Source organism: Bactrocera dorsalis, chromosome 1 (genome assembly GCF_023373825.1).
Source record: "Bactrocera dorsalis isolate Fly_Bdor chromosome 1, ASM2337382v1, whole genome shotgun sequence".
NCBI classification, from domain to species: domain Eukaryota; kingdom Metazoa; phylum Arthropoda; class Insecta; order Diptera; family Tephritidae; genus Bactrocera; species Bactrocera dorsalis.
Genome location: NC_064303.1, coordinates 64,700,775 through 64,720,440, shown reverse-complemented (window position 1 = coordinate 64,720,440; position 19,666 = coordinate 64,700,775). Strand labels below are relative to the sequence as shown.

The window sequence follows — 19,666 nt, the reverse complement described above, 5'->3', positions numbered from 1 at the left end:
GCGTCGTATAAGAAGTATAACTTCAAAAAAAATTAATTGGCAATTTGGCAAACGAAAAGTGATAAATATAAAAATAAAATTGAGAAAAATAAAAGCTGGAATTACTTATTAACGAAATACAAAGAAATAGATAAAAGTGCTACATTAGAAATAAATTCGAAGAAATGTTCCGCTTGCCTGTCGCACATGTTAACTGTGTGAAGAACGAACGCAAAATGGATTTGTGTGTCGTGTATGGGCAAACGAATTCACACAGATCGAACGCACATGTGCGCCCGTGTATGTCCTCTTTAAGTAAATTTCACACTTAACCTAAACAAACAATAATATTCCCGCATTATAAAAACAACAGACTGAATTCCATAAGGAAAAACTGATAAGCATAATAAAACTATCTTTGTCCTAGGAAGTAAGCAAACATTCGCATAAGTATAAATATCATTAAGATTATAAAATGTAGTCAATAAGAAATTATGAATAAAACAGGCAACACGAAAATAAGTGAACTGCCCAAATAAATATAAATTCTTTACTCGCGACAAACAAGAGTTTGTTATTTCATGCAGATAAAACGGCTGAAATGAAAAAAGCTCAGGATCTTCGACAAAGAGTGTCTCAAGTTTCAACCCTTAACTTCAAGAAAACCATCTTGAAGGAAGGTCAGACTTGTTCCAGGGATAATGGGATGCCCAACTTATTCCAGTGTGAGAGCGCCATTATGGCCAGATCGAACAAAATAAAATTTTTTGGGCATATTAAATTAAAACACCCAACATTTAGTACGAATAAAAACTACTATATAGTGGTTATTTATTATATGGAGAAACCATTTAAATCTTTTTAAAGTATATTAGAACAATTGACTTTTAACTTTCAATACCAAATAAAAGGATTTAAGCTTTTTAGCTCTTAATCAATAAATGGTTTTAATAAATTTCCATTGAAAATAATACTATGATGCATCACATTACCCCTTTAAATTTCATAAATTTAATTAATTTTCTTTGTTTAACATATTTTATAAGTGGTCTTGAACGATGCAACAAATCCCTCCGTTTTCATATTTTTTTGGTAAGATTTCAATCTGGCCATCGCTCGTTTCCAATTGCCAAACGTCAAAACCTCCTCAATCCAGTCAACTGTCAAAGTTTAGGAGGTTTTGACGTTTAGCAATTGTTCCCTCACTTCCAGTGAGAGAAGAGTTGGACATCTCTTTATCTCTGCCTGTTCTGATGAGTTAGCAAAAAGTGTCATTGCCTGCATGCAGTATGAACGTGACTTAGTTGCTGTTACACTTCGTTTCTGAAAACCATTAGTGGAGGTAAAATCGGTCTTCCTGAAAGTGATTCTATTACTTTAGCAATGGAAGAAATATTTGCATTTATTGAAAGTCATGATTATTGTCAATTTTCAATACAAGAATTGAAAGATATTTGCAAAGAACCATCGATCGATAATAGAGCTATTAAAGTCAAAACTCAAGTTAAAGTACAGTAAGAGAATCATTATAACTGAGAAATTGGAAAGTTCAACATTCATTTGCTTCATCGACAAACAGCATGACGTCCTCAGCAAAGCTTGGTATGAGAATAAAATGCAAAATGAAAAGGAAGAGCGCTTAAGAAATTACTTGAAGCAGCTGCAGCAATAGTTCGAGAAGATATTCAGTCGATAATGTTTGACACTGATAATTATCCTCCACCTACTCAGATGTTCGAAGATATCAATAGGGGTATTCCAAAATGTTTGACTTATTTGTTAGAGCAAATAATTTTGAAAGATAAACTATGTAAGTTGGAATGTACAAATCTCAGCCACTATATTGTGTGATTTTCAAATCACGGTTACGATTGGGTCTCTCTGTGTTTTTTCATCGACGGTTTGGATCAAAACGTCTTATTCAAATGTTTTCATCTTTTGGTTTATGTACATCGTATAATGAAACTATGATGTAGGAGGCAGCAGCAGTTCTTCATCTTCCACCTTATATTGTACCACCAGAAATTGGAATAATTATTCAATATGCTCACATCAATGTACATTAAGGTGGGCCAAAAATTAGTTTATATTTTATTTTTCGTAGTTGCCATGAAAATCTCATTCAACATGACTAAAAACAAGTCCTGGTAAAATCTGAGCTCTTTATATTAATATTAAGAGGTGCCTCATCGACATTTTCGATTTCCCATATAAATTACATGGAAAAAAAATCATTTTTTTTTGTGGTGGTTATTGTGGGGAGATTTTAATGTGCACGCGATGGCGGCCAGTAGGGATGGTAAACTCGATTCCGATACTACTCGAGAATCGCGTTTTCTCGTTAAATAATTGATTTTTAAAAATCGATTTTCAGTAGTCGTAGTGGATTAAGAATCGGTTCTTGACATTCGAAAAATATTTAATAATATATTATATTATAATATTATTTTATTTTTATGTGTGTTAATGTGTGGTGTTCTTTTGCGTGATGAGGTGAATAGTCGATTCGGTGTGATGAAATGATGCAGATGTGATGCGACGTCGCTACTCATTTAGCCATCCCGGCCCCCCTAGGCGAGTATTTAGCCTAGAAGCCGCTGTAGCTGCTGTAGCGTTGCTACAACGCTGCTGAGACCTGTTGACCGGCGGGATTGCGGCCTAAGCTGATGGCGTCGTGATGATGCTGCCCGGTTATGACGCCAAGGACGGGATTCTGCTGCAGAGGGTCCGCGGCGGCGGTATGCCGTCACAGGAGTCCTTTGGGAACGCCTGACGTTACCACTGGTGCGAGGAGCCGGTGGGCGCCCGGAGTCGCGTCTGGTAGTGCGGTGCAGCAGCGTATGATGAGCCCGCACACAGATTTGGCAACGATTAGGTGATGGGCACTCCTGAGTTGCGTGGTAAGTTGCCAGACAATTCAGGCAATACCCGTGCGCCTGTGCCACCTGCTAGCGTTGCATCGGCGGCATGCCTTTGAAGATACCGCAGTGCGATAGCCGATGAGGGCGGCGGCATAGTGGACAACGAATTGGTTGCAGATCCGCTGGTACTGCTGGCGTGCTTTGACGCGGAGCCGTTGTCGCGGTGGAGCCTGTCGTAGTTCGAGGCGCTGCCGGTGCAGTGTTGGTCCGGGGTGCTGCTATTGGGCCAGCTTCAGAGCGAGGGGCGGAAACTGCCGAACGCATGGTTGGCGTTGACGATGATGCCATATCCACGTCCATTTTACTCTGTGAGAGAAATGATGATATTAGAAATGTATTGTGAAATTTACAATAATATGGACTTTTGTGCCACGATATCTGGCATGAATAGGATGTCATTTTTTTATTAGACATTTATGTTAAGTCTTTGTGTCATTTATGTTATTCGAGGTTTCGATTTGGTAAGCGGTTTATATGTTTTATCGATTTATTGATTTATTAACATTGCGGTTTCGGTTTTACGTTTCTTTATCTTCGGCGGTTGGTAGAAAGCATAATTTGACGAGCGGTCTGGTTAGCGTTCCGGTTTGAGTGTGGAGATCAACTACTCGAACATGACCGTCGGAACCGTAATGAAGTTGTTTTATGCGGCCGAGTCGCCATTCCGTAGGAGGGAGACAATCATCTTGTATAAGGACGCAGTCTCCAAGCTTTGGTGCCTTTTCTTGAGTTTTCCACCAGTATCTCTTGTGAAGGTCCTTTATGTAGTCTTCCTTCCATCGGCGGCTGAAGTCATGATGGAGAATTTTAATTCGTTCCCATCTGTTTAAAATGGATAGTGACTCCACGCCTGGCTCAGGTATGGCCAGAATGGGTGCTCCTTTTAGAAAATGCCCTGGGGTTAAAGCTGTGAAGTCGGAGGGATCTTGCGAGAGTGGTGAGATAGGTCTAGAGTTTAGTACGGCTTCGACACGAGTGAGTAATGTAGTAAACTCCTCATAATTGAATTTATGGTTACCAGCCGTTTTCTTTAAATGGGACTTAAAGCTCTTTACTGCTGATTCCCAGAGTCCGCCCATGTGTGGAGAACATGGGGGTATGAATTGCCAATCGATCCCTTGGGGTGCATATTTTCTGACAATTTCGGGGGATACTTCTTTCATGAATTGTAAAAACTCCTTTTCCGTGGCTCTTTGAGCTCCGACAAAGTTTTTTCCATTGTCGCTCATAATTTTTAAAGGAAATCCGCGTCGTCCGACAAAGCGGGCAAATGCTGCAAGAAAAGCCGCAGTAGTCAGATCCGAACATAGCTCGAGGTGTACTGCCTTTGTTGTAAAACACACAAAGACAGCCACATACCCTTTTCTAAATGAGGAAGACCTTAGCATTGAGGCCTTTATCTGGAAAGGTCCAGCAAAATCAACCCCAGTGATGGTAAAGGGTAAAGCATAGTTGCAGCGTTCAGGTGGTAGGGCTGCCATGATCTGCGTACGCATCTTGTGCTTGTACATAATACACTGTTTACACATGAAAATGGTTCTTTTAATTTGTGGCTTTAGTCGCGGTACATAAAACTCTTGCCGGGCCATTTGTTGCATCAAGCGATGCTCACCATGCAGTGTAAGCTGGTGGAGATATATTAGAAATAAGAAGGTAAAACGGGATTTCTCTGGGATAATGACACAGTCAGCGTCTAGCACTCAAAGTGTTTGGTCGTGTTAAGTTCGCTATTATAGTGTTTTCAGTGCGGTCTCAGTTCCGTTATTCTCTTTTGCCTCTATTCGTTGATTAGTGTAAAGCTTTGCTTCATATTTATCATTCACTGAATATTTTTTATTCAGGCTTGGTGAGTTTGTTCAAATTGTGAAATGCCCCTAGAGGCAAGTGCTAGTAGGGTGAATCGTTTTGCACTACTTGCAAACGATTACCCACGCAAAAAGAAAAAACTTTCTAATGGTTCGCCGATTAATATTTTTCCCGAACTACCAAACGTCGTTGTGGCAGACCCAAAATTTCTTATTCTAGCATGTGATGATGTTAATAAAAAAATTTCAGACTTCTCATGTTTTGCGGTGCACAAAGCCATACAAATTATCAGCAAAGATGTTATTTCCATATCTGAGCTTAGAGACGGAAACCTTCTGCTTCTAGTAAAAGATATAAAAATTGCCCAAAAATTTCTGGCCACTACGCAACTACATGGTGTATGCTCTGTCAAATTTTCATTTCATGCCTCGCTGAAAGGGAACAATATATGCTCCTTACCTCAATAAAGTAAGTGATGAGGAAATTGTAAAAGAATTAAGCAGCCAAGGCGTTACTTCAATACATAAATTCAACAAAGTAGTTGACGGTAAGGCAACTCCCAGTGGGGTTGTTCTTCTGTCCTTCGACTCATACAAACTCCCCAGCAAAATAGATATATCGTGGCACTCCGTAAAGGTTAGGGAGTACATTCCCAACCCTATGAGGTGCAGATCGTGCCAATTGCTAGGGCACACCGCAAACTGGTGCAAAAATAGTCTGACATGTGTAACATGCTCCTTTCCTCCCCATCACCCAAACGACTGCACTCGAGTTAAGTGTGCCAATTGTTCTGAGCCACATCCGTCATCCTCAAGCGAGTGTAAAAGGTCTAAGCAAGCTAAAGAAATTTTAACTATAAAAACCAGAAATAAATGCTCGATGAAGGAAGCCAAAAATATATATTTAAAGCAAGTCACTTTACCCCCAGCTAACCCCATAATCTCCTACGCCACTGTGCTTTCGTCTCCAGCAAACGCACGTGCTAATACTACTGCACCAAGTACCGGTTCCTCACAAACGGTAATTAATGAGAACAAGGAGAATTCTAGCACCAATTCATCAACTATCATTCATAAATTACCTTCAAATCCAAAAGTCTCCAGCGACCAAACACAAATTTTCTCAAGCAATAGTCTTACTAATCAACATCCCAATAATCAAAATAACTCTCTTCAAAATTCTACTCAAATCACAGCTAACTACCAAAAAACTCTCCACTCTGATCTCAGCCCAACTAAACAGAAATCAGCTAACCAACAAAGCGAATGCTCTCTAATAAGCAAACCACTCTCCACTCAAATAATAGCTCAGATGATGAATGCTATAACCATGCTATATAGTACTTCTCTCGGAGATACCACCGTAAACTTAAATAGTGCAGCGTCACTCAATAAAGCACAAAAATACTCAACTACTCATACTATGAATAACAACTTTACCACTGATGACAGTTTTTCGACAATTGCTTTCTCTCCACCTGCATCAATTAACAGAGTTCTTTCTCTTACACAATTACAGAAAATGTCTGATGATTCGGACAGTTAATGCTCTTTAGTTTTCCGTATATATCAATATAATAATTACTTTCAGCTTCTAATTCCAGCCATTAAATATGTTAACTTTTTTACAATGGAATATAAATGGTTTATTTAATAATAATCATGAGCTTCAGTTACTCATTACTAGGGTGGGTCGATTCCGGACTTTTTTCGATTCGGTATTTCTAATAGTGCGGAAAAGTTGCCTTAGTACTTCCTGATTCCAATGCAACTTTTTGTTTTGAGATCGGATTGCATCTTCAACCCGAACCTCGGCCTTGAAATTTCGGAAATTCGCCTAAAATCGTGAAATTGTCTACCTAGCACCTGAAATACGCATCTCATGGCAAAAAAAAACAAAAGTTATTTGTCACGTCATTTGCTACCGAAATGGTATATGTGATCATGGCCGTAGGACGAACCGTTCCCGAGATACGAGCGAAAAGGCGGCGCGCCACAGCGCAAGGTGAAAATCGGCTTGCGGCCACACTTCTTGACGTTGATTTCGCTCACATTCATTCACCTACGCCAAAGGACACGTTCGGATAGGTCTCCACACAAATATTTTTTCATCGAGTTCCTTCACTGTTGTCGTTGATTTCGCCAGGTGCTATCACTTATATTCTCTCAACAAAACACAGAACTCAAAATGTCTGTATCTAAATTTAAATTTAGACAGAAATGTCCTGTGTTTGGCATATATCCGTACAATCTCTCTGAGTCCCAGTTACCTACTTACCAGGATGTTCTTTTGTGTTATCAGTTTGAAAGATTTGGTATAGGGCGACTCCGAGGCGACAACTATGAACCTAAGAGTAAAGAGGTTACAGAAATAGTTGCAAAAAACGTTGAAAATACTTTCAATAAGTCATCTATTCCGATAGTTTCACACACCAGAGTTGTACAAATGCTCACCACATACCATAAGAAATTTCTGACTCTTAAACAAATGTTTTTAAGGAACCCAATAGGTTTGAGCTCTAAAAGAGACGACTTTGTCTCTTCTGCCGGAAAATTATTTTACATCGCTGCTTGTAAATGCATTTATTTTTCTTCTTGCACTTGTCCAAAGGAAAGGAAAGTTCCTATCAATGAACAACCATTTCTCTAGGACCAGAGAACCAGAAGAATTGGTCGCATTGGAAGTGCTGATTTACCTGAAACAAAAAAGATTACACAGAAAAATGAACGTAAAGAAAAGCTTTCAAAACGTCATTCAACATCAACACTTACCAAAAAAGTATCAGCTAGAACACGTGACCATTCAGATCAGCCAGACTCTCATACAGACGACAACAATGTAGGTGCGTCGCACATGGATTCTTCCAAAAACGATGCTGATGATAAATTCTCTCTTCCATCCTCTAAAACCAAACAAAACACACTAGTATTAGAACATACTGCTTTAGCTGCCCAAAGATTTGGAGTAAGTGATAGAGCAGCGGCCTTGATTGTTTCATCTGCTTTTCTGGATGCCAAAAAAGCAGGTTTGATAACAGAGGATCAGGCTAGCTTTGTCGCTGACAAATGCAAGATTAGTCGGCCAAAAAAAAGTATTGGAGTTAAGCTACAAAACACCGAAAGTATTGACTCTGTATATGGGCTGTATTTTGACGGCCGCAAACACAATACACTTACACAAGTCAGCGAAGGTGAAAAGTACTACCGCGACACTGTCAAAGAGGAACATATTTCTCTTATAACGGAACCTGGTTGTCATTACTTTGGCCACGTCACTTCTCCTTCCGGGTCAGCTGAGGATGAGACGCAAGCTATATGGCAACATTTACAAGACAATTCAGTTGATGTGGAACATCTAGAAGTTGTCGGTGCTGATGGCACCAACACGAACACAGGTTGCAAAGGTGGAATCATTCGGAAACTAGAAGAAAGAATAGGTAGGCCATTACAGTGGGTTGTTTGTCTTCTACATTTCAACGAACTTCCATTTCGTGCTCTTTTCGAACACATAGATGGTGTCTCAAAGAGTCAAAATACATTCTCTGGCGACATAGGTAAACTGCTCCCTGATTGTGAGAAGTTGCCTGTTGTCAAATTTTAAAGTTTTCCATCCTGCCAATTACCTTCTGAGGTTATTAATCTGACCAAGCTTATCTCTATAAAATATCAGAAGCTATTATTCCCGGTCAATGTTCCTCAGATTTAGCGTCGATGCATACAAGTATCATTTGCAAATCTCGCTGGCTCACCTGTGCAAATAGAATTCTGAGATTATACATTTCTACTGACAAACCAACAAAGGAAATAAAGATTTTGGTCAAGTAGATACTCGCACTTACAGTTTACTCACCTTTGTGGTTCTCAATAAGATTCAACAGTTCAATCAAAGATGGCTCGCGCCATCTCTATGCTGCAATTCAAAGGTCGAGATACTTACCCGCTAAACTGCGCAAGGTTGTCGATTCATCCATTCAACAGAATGCTTTCTTTGCTCTTCCAGAAAACATTCTCCTTAGTATGATGACTGACGAACGGATAGAAGTCAGAAAGTTGGCCCTTGACCGTCTTCTGGCAGCCAGAGAAGCACAGTCTGACACCATAAATGGAAGAGTTAGATGTAATAAAGTGCCAAAGCTGAATTTCAAAGCTAATACTTATTACGATATGATTAACTGGAAGACTATTACCTTGACTGTTCCACCAGTTCTTTGTTCAGTTTCTAACGAAGAACTCATAAAAGGGCTGTCGGGAGACACTGCAGAGGTATGGAAATTTAGTGAATTCCCCTCTCACACCGTGGCAGTCGAGAGAATCATCAAACTGGTGACAGAGGCATCTGCTAAAGTTATTGGCCCCCAATCTCGTGATCTTTTTATACGCTCTACACTGAAATCTAAGTTTAGTACAAAATCTGATTTTATCAATAAATTTGACACAGATTCAGACTAAAACAAGCCTGACATATGGTTGGTTGGTTGGGTTGGGCTTGGGAGGAACCCGAAGAGCAGCTACCTCCACGCGGTGGGTTCTGGGTGACCAATACAGGTTAGCTGAGAGTTGCAACAATTTTGACCTTGCGCTGTGGCGCGCCGCCTTTTCGCTCGTATCTCGGGAACGGTTCGTCCTACGGCCATGATCACATATACCATTTCGGTAGCAAATGACGTGACAAATAACTTTTGTTTTTTTTGCCATGAGATGCGTATTTCAGATGCTAGGTAGACAATTGCACGATTTTAGGCGAATTTCCGAAATTTCAAGGCCGAGGTTCGGGTTGAAGATGCAATCCGATCTCAAAACAAAAAGTTGCATTGGAATCAGGAAGTACTAAGGCAACTTTTCCGCACTATTAGAAATACCGAATCGAAAAAAGTCCGGAATCGACCCACCCTACTCATTACTGAATTTAAACCAGATCTTATTGCTCTGCAAGAGACCAATATTGGATACGGGAATACATTTTTAGCACCTTCTCCATAAGTAGCATATTTCCACAACACGAATCAAACTAATATTCACGGCGTTGGTTTGCTGATTAAAAAAAACATTTGCCACAAACGTATTCAGATCGAAACTAACTTAAATATAATTGCCCTCCAAATCAAAGCTTTGTTAACTTTCACAGTGATCTCAGTTTATTTTCCGCCAAGCAGTGCTATTGATTTCCACGAGCTGAAAAGTATTTTGATTTCTCTACCTAAACCACTCATCTTTTGTGGGGATTTTAACGCGTGGAGCCCGCTTTGGGGCTCCCCTATCCAAAACCGTAGAGGCAAAAGCTTTGAGGAACTCATTTGTTCACTTGACTTATCTGTCCTAAATAATAAAACACCTACGCACTTCTCTACAAACAAAACATTTACTCATGTAGATGTTTCATTATCATCAACGAATATTTACCCACTCTTTTCTTGGAAAGCCTTGGATGATCTCTGTGGCAGTGATCATTATCCAATAATTTTTTACTTAAATTGTAACAAAGCAAATATGATCAAGCATGCTCCCAAATTCTTAACTGAAAAAGCCAATTGGAAAAAGTACCATAACTTATGTGAGAAAATTAAAAACCTTTATCCCGCCAGCAACAACATCAACAAGGAAGCCGCTCAAGTTAAAAAGGTTATCCTTACTGCAGCTTCTTCATCTATACCCCAAAGCAGGCCATATTTCTCGAAAAAATGTGTCCTTTGGTGGAATAAGGAAATCGCTGAAATGCGAGCCATAAAGCAATCTGCCTGGTATATCTACAAACGTGTACGATCTAACCAAAACCTTCTGTCTTATAAAGCAGCAAAGGCCAAATTCAAGTTAGCGGCAAAAAAGGCAAAAAAGAAGCCTTTAGCAATATTACTAGCTCTATTAATCCTACAACTTCACCCAAATAAATATGGAAAAACCTTAAAAAGTTATCGGGGTCTTATAGTATTTCCAATTTTCCCCACCTTGTGGCAGGCAATAACCCCTCACCATCTGCTAAGGAAGCTGCAAATTTGTTTGCGGTCTGGTTATTCAAACGATACAAATTTTTCTCAAACTTTTGTAGCTGACAAAACTCGCCTGTTAAGCGAAATATATTTTCCCCCTCCTAATCTCCTTCTATCTGAAAAAGAAATTGATAATCCAATCACGAAGGAGGAATTTAACAATTTCGTTAACAGGGTTAAGGGCTCCTCTCCAGGACACGACCGCATTACTTACGTAATGATCAAAAATCACCCCGATTCATTTAAAATGAGACTGATAAACCTATATAACAGCATTTTTTCATCTGGTATTTTTCCTCAAAGTTGGAAGTGCGCTTTTGTATCTCCCATCCACAAGCCAAACAAACCAGCGGATAATATATCAAGTTTTCGGCCCATATCCCTACTTGTATGTAATAGTAAAGTTCTGGAGAAAATAATTGCCCACAGGTTGATGTGGTTTGCTTCTAGAAACAAATTGTTAAGCTCCACTCAAGTTGGGTTTAAAAGCGGTCATAGTACCATCGATTCCCTATTAACTTTCGATCATTTCTGTTCGAATGCTTTATCCAGTAAAAAACACATCACAGCTCTTTCCCTTGACTTCCAAAAGGCTTTTGACCGCATTGGAGCACACGTAGTTTTAAGGCAACTAAGAAAGTGGAAAGTGGGTGGCAGAATGTTTAACTTTGTCAAAAACTTTCTAACGAATAGAAAATTTATAGTCAGAGTAAATGGCGTTTCATCCGAGATATATGATTTGCAAAATGGGATTCCTCAAGGTTCTCCTCTTTCGGTAGTGTTATTTATTATTGCATTTGACGAAATAAGTCAAATTATAGATAAGTACAAAGTAAGTTACGGGATTTATGCTGATGACGTTTTAATATATACTAAAGAGGACAGCCTTGAAACGGTTCAGGCGATTTTTTATAAAGTCCTTAATGACATTACTGTCTGGTCGGCTCAGTCAGGAGCGATTATATCATATGAGAAGTGCAATACCTTGCATATCTGTCGGAAAAAATGCTGCCCAAATATAAAACTATGTCATAACAATGTGTATGTAAGCAATGTCAGCAGTTTGAAAATATTAGGCGTTTTATTTGATTGTAAATACACTTTTAGGTTTCACTGTAATTATATTAGAAATAAACTTATCAAACGCCTCAATATTATAAAATATTTTTCGTCTAAAAAATCATTTGTTCACACTACTACACTTTTTAATATTGTTAAAGCATTATTTTTATCTGTAATTGACTACGTGCAGCCAATCTATGGAACCTGTGCCAAAAGCAACTTAAATCTTCTCTGTGCTCCATATTACGCAGCGGTGCGGAAAAGCTTACGGGCCTTCACCACCACCCCCGTCGACAACATGCTAACTGAATCTGGACTCCCTAGCATAAATGAGAGAATCGAATACATGACTGCAAGCCTTATATACAAAATTTTATGCTGCAATAACAGCCACCTCTTTGACGAAATACTTAAAGCTTCCAACCGAAAGTATCTTCCAAAGCGACTCTCAGCGATACACCGTGTACTGATCACTGCCAAGAAATTAAATGTATCAGTTAAACCAACTCGGAAAGTGTACCCAAACTACCCGCCTTGGCTGCTGTCAGACTTATCAATTGAAACCCGTTTACAAACATTTCAGAAGCAAAACACCTGTCCACAACTTTACGCGCAAAATTTTCTGGAATATAAAGCTGAGCTAAGTCAAAAAGCATTCAACTTTATTTTTACCGATGGTTCGAAAACCAAATTTTCAACCTCATTTGCAGTAGTCTCTGAAAACCTTGATGTTTTCAGAAAAGGTATCCTGCCTAATCATTGCTCCATCTACACCAGTGAAATCTTTGCTATCCATCAAGCCGCCTTAATTGCATCGAAAACCAAGGGCAATTTCTGCATTTGTACTGACAGTCGGTCTGCCATTGATGCCCTCTGGAAATTCAAAAAGGACAGCGTTCTAGTAACCCACACCAGGGATTTGCTAATTAAACACAAAAACAAAATTAAATTGATGTGGATTCCTGGCCATTGTGGCATCCAAGGCAATGAACTAGCTGACTCTGTTGCGAAGAGTCTTCATAATAACCCAGCTATCTGTTTTGACACACTTGAAAAGGCCGATTTATCGAGACATGTACGGCAGTATATTAACAATAAATCCTTACTAAAGTGGAAAGAATATGTTCACCATTATGCAGATATTAATCCAACAAAAATTAGGCCTACTTTTCCTTCCGATGCTAAACAGTCAGACATTCTCGTTTTCACAAGACTTCGTTTGGGCCACACGCAGATCACTCACGGACATCTTCTTAGTCATGAAGTATCATTATGCAACGTTTGCGGGGCAATGAGCACATCTGTGAAGCATATCTTGAACATCTGCCCTCGTTTTTCTATTCAAAGGCAACGGATTTTTGGCTCGACTGTTCCATCACAACTTCTTTCCGACACTGCAGCACTTAACATAAGCAAGATATCTAGTTTTATAGCCTCATGCAACCTATCTCATTTAATTTAGTTAACCTTAACTGTATAATATTTGTAATCCATAAACGAAATGTAAATTAGTATTTCTTTTGTAAAACCAGCTGATGGCCTCGAGCTAGTGCTGTTCCTGTATATTTATTGTGCATGAAATAAATAAATATCTATCTATCTATCTATCTGGGATAATGATGGGATGTCGTTCATTGTAACTAAGGCTGGAGTTGGCTAGTCTTCCATTTGCCCGTAGTAATCCCTTAGCGTCCAGGAATGGGTTTAACACGAGAAGTGAGCTTCCCTTTTCGAGAGGTCGCTTTACAAGCAACTTTGATTTCTCTTTGCTGAAATAGCGAGTTTGTGTATACAAGATTAGACTGACCTTGGCATGTTGCAAGTCGGAATATGTTAGTTGTATGTAAGGATCGTTTGATATCCTTTTCACCTTTTGTTTAAGTTTATGGATGAATTTGTGCATATAAGCGACTACCCTTAGTGCTCGAGGAAATGAGGAAAATCTTTGGAGAATATCATCCTCTTCTGGAGTGATATGAAAATTTTCTATTTTCCGACTTTCCGGAGGTATGATATTCCGAGCAGGAGACTTTGGCCAGAATTCTTGTGATTCTGTTAGCCATGTGGGACCGTTCCACCAAAGTGTAGTGCTGGTGAGGTGAAGTGGTTTGCAACCTCTTGTCCCCAGATCCGCTGGGTTATCTGCACTTGCAACATGTTGCCATTTTGCTGAGCCAACTAAGTCTAAGATTTGTGATAAGCGATTCGATACATATGTCTTCCAAGTATAGGGTGGTTTTTCCAACCATGCTAGAACTATTTCTGAGTCTGACCAGAGATACATTTTGTGATCGTTTAATTTTAGATGGGTTTGAACTATTGAAATTAATTTTGCTAACAGAAGAGCACCATTTAGTTCAAGCCGTGGCAAGCTTAGTGTCTTCAAAGGTGCAACTTTGGCTTTGGCTACCAAAAGATGTGAAGTTATTTTGCTATCATACTGAGTGCGTATGTAGACTGTTGCGCAATAAGCCTTTTCAGAGGCATCACAGAAACCGTGTAATTCTGTGTTAATGTTAGGGGCGAAATTTACCCATCGAGGGATTCGAATTTCTGATATAGTATGTAGGTTGTTAGCAAATTGAACCCATTTTGTTAAACGTACAGGTTTTACCTGTTCATCCCATTCAGTGCCATCTTGCCACAGTTCTTGAATGAGAATTTTAGCTTGAATCATTATTGGCGAAAGCCATCCTGCGGGGTCGAAAAGTTTTGCCACCGAGGAAAGGATTTGTCGTTTTGTACTGGCGGACATTGCAGATATTGACTCAATTGTATATGAGAATTGATCTGTTATCGCATTCCATTGAATCCCTAGTGTTTTTGTTGTACTAGCTTTTTCGAATTTAAGGAAGTCAGTATCAAATAAGTCTTCCTTTCTTATATCTTTGATTATTTCGGGATGATTTGAGGTTATTTATTTTAAGGGAAAACCTGCTGAATTTAGTGCTTTGATCACTTGAGATAATGATTCGCACGCTATTGGTATACTGTGGCTACCTGATAAAATGTCATCCACATATGTTTGAGTTTGCAACACAGAAGTTGCTAAAGGTAAATTTGTTTCACAAGTTTTTGCAACTTCATGTAACGTTCTAATGGCTAAATAGGGTGCGCAGTTGATGCCAAAGGTAACTGTTTTAAGTTTGTAGTCGCTTATTGGACTATTAATTGAATTGCGGAAGACTATGCGTTGGAAATCCTGGTCATCTTCATGCACCAGAATTTGCCTATACATTTTCTCAACATCCCCGTTAAAAACGTATTTAAACATGCGCCAATTTAGTATTAGCAGCATGAGATCAGGTTGTAATATTGGCCCTGTGTATAATACATCATTGAGTGATTTGCCTGAGCTCGTACACTTTGAGGCATTGAACACCACTCGTACTTTTGTTGTGACTTTTTCTGGTCTTATTACCCTATGATGTGGAAGGTAAAAAGATAAATATCTACCTTTGGATATCTTTTCATATGGTACCGTTTCTTCCATATGATTGAGGTCAAGATATTCCTTCATCACATTATCATATGCTGATTTTAGCTGATTTTTCTTCGTCAGGCTTTTTTCCATGCTTAGGAATTGCTGGACTGCTGAGATTCTAGAGTGGCCTAGAGCTGTAGTTTCTGGAAAGGTGGATTTGAATGGCAGTCGCACAACATAACGACCATGTTCGTTTCTTGTTGTTGTGGACTGGTAATAGGCTTCGCATGCCTGGTCTTCTTCTGAAAGTTTGGTAATCTGGGGTACTTCTTCCACTTCCCAGAATTTTTTAAGTTCATTATTTAAGTATTCGTTTGTTATATCTTCCACTTGTGTTGTGAAAGAATTTATTTTTTCAGTGACTTGGCCACTTATAATCCACCCAAAGATTGTATTTTGGGCTAACAATTTATTGGAGATTTTCTCTATACCTTCAAGAATTATTTGAGGTATTAAGTCACTGCCTAATAATATGTCGATTTGTGATGGGGTATGACAGTTGGGATCTGCTAACTTGAGATGTGAGCATTTTTCCCAGTGTATTTTATTTACTTCATAGCTTGGAAGCAAATTTGTAAGTTGCGGTAGAACGATGGCTTGTGCATCTATTCGTATTTCCGCAGTTGGAGAAACTATGGTGATTGGGCATATTTTATTAGAATTTTGAATAATTCTTCCGCCCATTCCCGAAATTTGAAAATTGGAATGTTTTATTGGCAATTTTAGCCGATTTTGAACCTTTGATGATATGAAGGATCTTTGAGAGCCTTGATCTATTAACGCTCTTAGTTTGAATAAATCACCTTTATGTTCAATGGTGATGACCGCAGTGGGTAAAAGAATTTTGCTTTCATTTTCTGGATGAAGCGCTTGAATTTTTGCTGCTTTAGAGCAACATGGTTGTTCTTCCCTTTTTTCGGGATTTGAGGTTTCGTGATTACTTGATGTAGTTGTAGCGACTAACCCCGTGGTTTTTTGAAATGGATTTTTCTTCACATTTTGAAAATTGGTAACATGAAGCAATGAGTGATGTCTTCGTTGACAGTATACACAATTGAATTTGCTTTCACAGTCTTTTGTCATTAGGGTGGACCTTATTTTTCGACTTTTTAAAACTTAACCGGGCACCCCGTAATATGATTCTCTACCCTAAAATAAGAAATAAGAATTTTTAAAATTAATTTTTTGAATAGTTTTAGAGGTCGCTACCTTAAGTCAAACTTTGAAAAAAAACAGTTTTATAGACATTATAACTATGAAGTTATATAATTAGTTTCAAATTTTTTTGTAAAGCATTTTAAATTTTTCGCCATTATTTTTGCATGGTTGTACATTGCATTTCATTTGAAACTTTCAAACCTTTTAACCTTTCTTTTTCAGTACTCTCAGTTTGAATTTAGTAAATATACAGAACACATGTGCTTTTCCTTTTCCAAACCATACGTTCTGTTTCAACTTGTTATGGCGTCAACAAGTAGTGGCGGTAGTTTATTAACTAGAAATAAAACCAACGTTTGGTTAATCGGTCAGTCAATACCAAATCTAAATCAATCGAAATTACCTTCTATTGGTGAGGCGTTACGTTTATTTTTTTACTACAAAAGTGAAGAAAAAAGAACCGATCGAGATTCTGCTACTGTGGCTGCTGGTGAAGTCATGAATTTATGGGAAAAAGCTAGTTTACCAACAAGATTGAAAAAACATGTTATCAGTAAAATAGAAAAATACTTCATAGAGTGGAAGAATCTAAAAAAAATAAGGAGAACAAGAAAAAACGCTCGAAAGCAATAGAGAAAAAAGAGCGAGATTGGCAACAAAAATTAGAAGATTTGTTTGATATTGCTCATTCTGAAGCTTTAAATATTTTGACTGTAGAAGAGGATAAGCAGTTTTTATCAGCACAACGACAGAAAGATCGCCCTGGTTTAATAGGTTCAATAGACAAAAAAAGTTTGAGAAAAAGTGAGGAACTGAAAAAGAAAGAAGAACGCCTCAAAAAGTTACGTGAAAGAGAAAACAGATGTATTTCAGCTTTGACAGAAAAATGTGTACTTTCTTCCTCAACTACCAGCGAAGAAACGAGTGCATCTGATTTCGAAGTTTTTTAGGACCTTCAAAAGTGCAACCGCCAAAAAAACGAGCTCGAAAAGAAGTAATAAATAGCCACTTAGCTGCTAGCCTTGATGTCACAAAATTAAGTGACAGAAAAGCTGCTGTGGTTATAGCATCTACATTGAAAAGTGCTGGATGTCACCCGTCAGAGTTTAATGTTAATAGATCTTCAATACGTCGAAATCGTTTAAAAAATCGAAAAGCAATTGCACAATCTCTTAAAAACGAGTTTCAACCTGATATGCCATTAACGATTCATTGGGATGGCAAGTTAATTGAAGACATAAGTGGTCACGAAACTGTAGATCGTCTACCAATTTTAGTGTCGGGACTTGGAGTAGATCAGCATTTAGCGGTTCCAAAATTGAATTGTGGAACAGGGAAAGCTTGTGCATCAGCTGTTTACGAATCAATAACTTCATGGGGTTTAAGCGATAAGATAAAATGTTTATGTTTTGACACTACAGCTGTAAACACCGGTCTGATAAATGGAGCTTGTGTTCTTCTGGAACAGAAAATGAAGAAAGATATGCTTTGGCTGGCCTGTCGCCACCATGTAGGGGAAATTATGTTACAAGCTGCCTTTGATCAAGCTCTAGATCCATCTAGTGGGCCTGATATTCTATTGTTTAAAAGGTTTAAAAAAAATTGGGAAAAAATTGACCAAAATTATTATAAAACAGTAATTCATGATACCACGTCCTTCAAGATCATAGAAAATATTGCTGAAGACAGGATTTCTTTTGCACAAAACCAACTCCAAATATATCAACCTCGAGATGACTATAAAGAGTTGCTGAATCTTACGATCATTTACTTGAGAGGAGTTCCTGAAAAAGGAGTATCATTTAGGAGGCCTGCTGGCCTTCATCGCGCTAGGTGGATGGCTAAAGCCATGTACTGCTTGAAATTTTTCCTTTTTCGACATCAGTTTAAGCTTTAAAAGAAAGAAGAAAAAGCAATCAAAGATATATGTATTTTTACAATCATGATATATGTAAAATACTGGTTTCAAGCTGCTATCGGATATTCAGCACCAAGAAACGACTTACAATTATTAGAAGAGGTGTTGTCTTTTGCATTTTTCGACGACGAACTATCAGCTCAAGATAAGAAAAAGATGGTAAATGCACTAAAAAACAAAGGTGTAGCGAATTGTCCAAAAAAAAAAGCATTGATGTCGAACACATCAGTGAAAAAAGCATAGAATATTTTGTGACTAGCAACTTTTACGATTTTTTCATATACTGGGCATCTCATCACAGTTTTTGAGTAAAGACGTTGAAACTTGGAAAGATGATTCTGATTTTAAGGCTACAAAAGCAAAAGCAAGGCTGCAAAAGCAATAATAAATTCATAACAAACGATGAAGAGCAAAAGCAGTATTTGCTTTTGTTGATAAAAGACTACAGACAGAAATATCCTGATTCAAAAAAATCAACACTTCTATCCTGATTTTACACAATTTCAGTATTAAAACATACTCTTATTTGTATTATTTACTTAAATTTTGCATGTAAATGTTTTATATCAATAAATAAAAGTTAGTGATTTTATTGTTTTAAATTAAAATTAAAACATTGGTAGCGACCTCTAAATATTATTTTAAAAATTAAATAAAAATATTGAGAGTGTTTCTTAGCATAGAAAAGCAATTGAGATGGTGCCCGGACAAAAATTCCAAAAACAAATTTTTTGACACATATAAGGACCATCCTAATATATGTACTATATTCTCCCCAAAACCCCCTTGAGGCGAGACAAAGTAAGTCGTTTCCATTTTTTATGCCCATATGTAAATATGTATGATATCATACGGTTTTATCAAATATAAAACCTATGTATATAATCCGTTTGATCAATTTCTAAACGGAAACAAAATACAGTTGAAAAAATATATCATCCATATATTTTTATAAATACCAAAGGAAATCATTTACTGCCTTCTAAGCTTACCCTTGTGTATACAAACACACCCACTACAACAGAAAACAAAGATATTATATTCAAGTATTTACTTGCAAATCTTCCCAGCAATACCCATCCTGTTTCTTCAAACAGTAAGCAGGATTGCATAAAATAGGTAAGCGAAAGGCATAAAAAGCAAAATTTCCAATGCGAGAATAAATACAAACATACATATTTACATATGCACTTACCCAAAGCATACTTAAAATACATAAATGCAACAAACATAAATCTGTACTTACAAACTCATACATTAATATATATTAACATTAATATATTGAAGCATATACCTGCTAATCCGCAAGTGCAGAGGTTAATGACCTGCACATTGTTCATTTTCTTTTCGCGCTA

The 19,666-nt window shown here is 37.9% G+C and overlaps 1 pseudogene; it reads right to left on the bottom strand.

The window, feature by feature from the left end:
* Positions 1-2,561: 2,561 nt before the first annotated feature.
* Positions 2,562-3,314, bottom strand: LOC125775492 (uncharacterized; annotated as a pseudogene).
* Between the last annotated feature and the right edge of the window lie 16,352 nt (positions 3,315-19,666).